Source organism: Phoca vitulina, unplaced genomic scaffold (genome assembly GCF_004348235.1).
Source record: "Phoca vitulina isolate PV1807 unplaced genomic scaffold, GSC_HSeal_1.0 scaffold24, whole genome shotgun sequence".
In the NCBI taxonomy this organism is placed as follows: Eukaryota; Metazoa; Chordata; class Mammalia; order Carnivora; family Phocidae; genus Phoca; species Phoca vitulina.
Window position 1 is genome coordinate 21,283,365 of NW_022589727.1, and position 6,000 is coordinate 21,289,364.

Here is a 6,000-nt window from a genome sequence, read left to right on the forward strand (position 1 = left end):
AAAATCTATAATTCATTCCTTTGTTTCGTAAACACCTATAACTTCTGCATAGATTTTTTTATTGTGGTAAAATATATATAATAAACTATTATCATAACCATTTTAAAGTGTACAGTTCAGTAGCATTAAATACATTCCCATTATTGTGTAGCCATCACCCCCATCCATCATGAGAACTTTTTTCATCTTCCCCAAACTAAACTCTATACCCATTAAACACTGACTCCCCATTTCTCTCTTCTCCCGGGTCCCTCATGAGCACTGTCCTACTTTCTGCCTCCTCTAAGCACCTCACCTAAGTGGAATTGTATAGCACGTGTCCTTTTGTGACTGGTTTATTTTACTTAGCACAATGTCCTTAAGTTTCATCCATTTTGTAGCTTGTGTTGGAATTTCTTTTTAAGGTTAAAGACTATTCCATTGTGCATGTGTGTGTATTAAATTTTGTTTATTCACTCATCCATCCATGGACACCTGGGAGATGGGTTGTGTCCACCTCTGGGCCATTGTAAATAATGCAGTTATAAACATGAGTGCACTTCATTGTTTCTTTTTAAAATTGACACAACAGGGCTCTCTGAACAAGGCCACACATATTTTATGGAAAATACACGATGTCTTTGGCTGACCCTTACTTAACCTCATAATTTGAACCTTGATGCAATATAATAATCAGAGGGTCATTTGCCAGTATATGTCACTAAAGGTTACATTGGAAATATACTTATAATCAATCTTTCCAGTTATGAACAAGAATATAATGAGAGAGGACTCAAAATCATTAAAGCATTTTCTACCCAGTCTTGATACTCTATTTGACAGAAACGCTTGTCAGAAAAAGAGGGGTCAGAGGCAGCCAGTTGAACATAACTGACTCCAAATGAAGATAAAGCCTCTCCTATCAAAACTGAGGGCCATAAAAAAAAAAAAAAAAAAAAAAAAGACACTATTGATAGAATCTTCCTTAATGTGCAGAAGTCTCAGATAAATACAGCCTATTCAACCATATATTTGATGTATTTGTCAGAGAAGATGCCAAAAAATAAGTTAGAAAGGGAACCTGACTATTTTATGGCCAATGAGCTACGGAAAACTTGCAGAGTGAGGAGCCGGGGGGGGGGGGGGGCAGGGTGGCAAGTGGAAAGGCCTAGAAAAGCCTCTGCGCCCAGGATCACCTGGATTCCAACCCCCACTGCTGTATTTCCTAGGTGTGGGACTTCAGGCGAGACCCTTAACCTCTCTAAACCTCAGTATCTTCACCTTCAACTAATAAAAGGAATAGTTTTTGCCTTATTATAGGGTAGTTGTGAGAACTACAGTAAATAATCCATAATGATAAGCATCAATAAATGGTAGTGTTGATTATAAAATAATATTATTATCAAGTATCTCAGAGTTGGCTCTCAAAAATGTTTCCTGCTTTCCTTTACCTAATTGGACCATCATTCTTGAGAGTTTGTTGTGTAAAGAAAAGATTTCTTTTTTTTTTTTTTAAAGATCTTATTTACTGAGGCGCCTGAGTGGCTAGTCAGTTAAGTGTCTGCCTTCGGCTCAGGTCGTGATCCCAATGTCCTGGGATCGAGTCCCGCATGGGGCTCCCTGCTCAGCGGGGAGTCTGCTTCTCCCTCTCCCTCTGCCTGCCACTCCCCCTGCTTGTGCTCTCTCTCTCTGTGTCAAATAAATAAATAAAATCTTAAAATAAAAAAAAAAGATCTTATTTACTTATTTGAGAGAGAGAGAGCAAGAGCAGGGGGAGGGGCAAAAGCAGACTCCCCACTGATCAGGGAGCCTGATGTGAGGCTCGATGCAGGACTCGATTCCAGGACCCTGGGATCATGACCTGAGCCAAAGGCAGACGCTTAACTGACTGAGCCACCCAGGTGCCCCAAGGAGAAGGTTTCTTTAGACCAATAATATCCTAATTTTTTGCTCTCAAACTTCCTAAAAGGAATCTGAAAAACTTATATATGCTCTTGCATGTGATTTTTCAACATAAACTTTCAAATAGCAAAATTTTATTTTCCCATGTATTGTAAATATTAGCATTTAAAAATATAGTTTTCATCCCTCTTTAAAATGTACCCAATGGAATCTAAATATCGTGGAAATTTGATACCCAGCATCGTCCACTTAAACAAAGATACAAACAAGTTTTTCTTTAACAGTGAGAAATCTTATTTCTTTCCATTTTCTCCTTAAATTCTGATTTTCATTCTCCTTTTATCAGAGAATTTTATCTTAATGTAATATATTTTTATGCTTAAGCATCTTTTTAAAAAAGATTTTATTTATTTATTAGAGAGAGAGCTAGAGAGAGAGAACGAGTGTGGGGAGGGGCAGAGAGAGAAGCAGCCTCCCTGATGTGGGGCTTGATTCAAGGCCCTTGGCTTGGGATCCTGACCTGAGCCAAAGACAGACGCTTAACCAACTGAGCCACCCAGGTGCCCTATGTTTAAGCATCTTTTATTGATTGATAAAATGTTAGCATTTTTAGATTTTAAAAATTAACAATCTCCCCAGACACAAAAATCTAGGTATCAAATATTCATTCTCAATTGAGTTATTGCCTGTAATTATTTGTACATATTGCTCAAAATAACATAAATATATTATAAATTTCTATGACCATTAAACATATAAAATTTTTAGGGCGCCTGGGTGGCTCAGTTGGTTAAGCGACTGCCTTCGGCTCAGGTTGTGTTGCTGGAGTCCCGGGATCGAGTCCCACATCGGGCTCCCTGCTCAGCGGGGAGTCTGCTTCTCCTCTGACCCTCCCCCCTCTCATGTGCTCTCTCTCTCTCTCTCATTCTCTCTCTTTCAAATAAATAAAATCTTTAAAAAAAAAAACATATACAATTTTTAACAGAAATAGATCTCTTAATGAGAAGGAAGAGGTTTTCCCCCTAATAAGTTAATGTATTCATTGATAAAATTCTTTCCTAGAATAAGATAGGATTCAGCATCCATACTACCCCTATTTTTTATTTTTTATTTTTATAGATGCAAGTGCTAGGAAACATGCTGGCATGGATGCACTGGGGGTTGGAATGCTTTTTCCCTCAGGGAGGTCTTGCCTGGTGATGGGACCTAAAGTAGTTCATCTGTATTACACTGTACTACACTGAGTCATGTATAGAACTGTTGCATCACTATATTGTAAACCTGAAACTAATATGATACGGTATGTTAATTATACTGGAATTAAAATTAAAGCTAAAAAAAATTTATTAAATAAATAAAGTAGTTCCTCTGTACCTTCAGTAGCCCTTTACTGGGTTACGTAATCATCATGACATTATGACACTTGTCACTATCTGCAGATGTCTTGTTTGGGAACATACGCATTGTTTGTCTCTGCTAGAACATCAATTTCTGTGAGAGGGACATTGTCTATCTTGCTCTGTTGACATGCGGTAGGCACTGGGATATAAATTCTTCTTGGAGGAATGAATAAACGAAACGCTCCTCTGAGAGGATCATTCATTTATGGAGCAGCCCTGGAAGGCCATTCTTTCTCTATTATCATCAAACCAAGATCCTCCCAGCACCACAGAGGAAGAGGAATCGCCACACGGGTGGGGGGGCCTACTCTTATACCTTGAGCTTCTCCTTGTGGGATAACTGACATTCGGCTGCAACAATTAAACTCAGCTCAAAATAACAATTAAGGGGCGCCTGGGTGGCTCAGTTGGTTAAGCGTCTGCCTTCAGCTCAGGTCATGATCCCAAGGTCCTGGGATCGAGCCCCGCATCGGGCTCCCTGCTCAGCGGGGAGCCTGCTTCTTCTCCCTCTCCCTCTGCCTGCCTCTCTGCCTACTTGTGCTCTCTCTCTCTCTGTCAAATAAGTAAATAAAATCTTTTAAAAAAAAATAACAATTAAACTCAGCTCAAAATAACAACTGGAATGGAAGACTGGAAAATCTGAGATATTTTCAGGTTGGGATCCTCCATGGTTGGAGATTATGGGGACACTTTTCAGTAGGGGTGGTGTTGGAGGAATACCTGCATTTAGCTGGCTTTCCACACGCATGCTAAAGCCCTGCAGTATGCAGGACAATCCTGCCCAGCAAAGAACTCTGCATTTTCTGGCCCACCCAGGACTGTGCTTCCACATGGCACGTTAGGTTCTTATACCCAGGAGCACTCTCAAGCTAGAGCAGACGTGAGTCCCCATTCCTGTCTAAAGTCTGTTTTCTGGGTTCAAGTTTTCTGACCAAGCACGTCTCTTCCCAAATGCCCATCAAAAAGAATGCCCACTGCATCTGGTGCTACCCACCCTGTCCAAACAGTACAACACAACACAACACGACACTGGAGGGCCATCATTCCTAACAGAGACAGGTGACTCTTTAAAACTGTTACTACACTGGAATGGGGTAAGGTGGGGAATGTGCTGCAGGAGGGGGAAATCAATCTATGCTGACCTAGGAAAGGCCAGCTAGTAGTGTGCTGGATGAAGTAGATTTAAAATATCTGCTGTTCCGTAACCCAGTGCATTTCAGTTTACTTTGGCCTTGTAAGCACTCATACAACCAAACAGCAAGAACATGGACTTTCCAGCTATGAGGCTTGTGACATGTTTCCTGAAACACTCCCTCAGTCTGTTCATAGTATTTTTCTCCCTCCAATTAATCCAAATGGCCAGGTATTTTGTAAATTGTCTTTGAGAATTGATTTAATTTTTATAGGCTTTGTACCACATAAAGGCATGCAAGATTGTTTTCGCTGAGATTAGGCAGAGCTGCAGATGAAAGATACCTCCTCCTAGAATTTGTGTTACAAAAATTTTAACCTTGAGGTTGAGAGGTGCGTATTAGCAGAAAGATTCCAGAATCTTGCACAAATTCACTTCAAGTAACCAGAAACAAACAAACGTTGACTTTATTGAACAGCAAGAAATAGTGTTTGATATATTTCATCAAAAGAAGTTTTCATCAAAAGTATTCATCAAAAGAAGTTCCCCTTTCATTTCAAGAGCTGACATCTTATTCTTTACAATCCCAGACCTATCAACAAGAAATACATTGAACATCTACTATGTGCTCAATAAACAGTTGTTGATTCAAAAGGCTGCTTGTTGCGTGTACATGTATTAGTGCATTTTTTTTATTTTTTAAAGATTTTATTTATTTATATATATGTTTTTTGAAAGGGGGAGTAAAAGGCGAAAGATTTATGCGATCTGAACCAGAGTAGAGGGGCAGAGAGGGAGAGGAAAGAGAATCTCAAGCAGGCTCCATGCTCAGTTCAGAGCCTATACAGGGCTTGATCTCACAACGGGAGATCGTGACCTGAGCTGAAACCAAGAGCTGGAGGCTTAACCAACTGAGCCACCCAGGCGCCCCTTAAAGATTTTATTTTTAAGTAATCCCTACACCTAACACGGGGCTCTAACCTACAACTCCTAGATCAAGAGTTGCATGGTCTACTGACTGAGCCAGCCAGGCGCCGTAGTGCATTTTAAACTAATTATCAAATAGCTCTTACTCACCAGTGTTTACATTATAAACATTTCACAGTAAGTGAAAATTTTAGTATTAAAAGCTTGAAAATGGCTGGCTGTCATTAATCAAGTAAAAAAGCTGCCTATTTGACTCGCTCCCGCTACCGGCCTTCACTGGAGATGGGGGAAAACGGAAATGCACATCTCCTGACAGCATGACCCCCTTAGTTGTAGGAAACATACCTCAAATAACAGGGTTTTGTTTGTTTTTAGATTTCACGAACATGTGGGGACTGTTCCAGGCTCCCCTTAGTATTGAATGGCGCGGTGGACTCGGAAACTTTCTAACCGGAGCGGCCTCTTTCAGCCAACGCACCAAAAGCCAGGACTTAGTTTGTTAGCTTTTAAAACGGGCTTGCAACCGCCGCAGCTCTGGAAATCTGGCGCCTTCCCCGGAGCACGCGCCCTGCCCAACCCATAGCTCCGCGCGCTCCTGGGACGCCAGGGGGCCGCGCGCGGGCCGACGTCAGCGGGCAGGAAGGGGCGGAGCCACCGCAG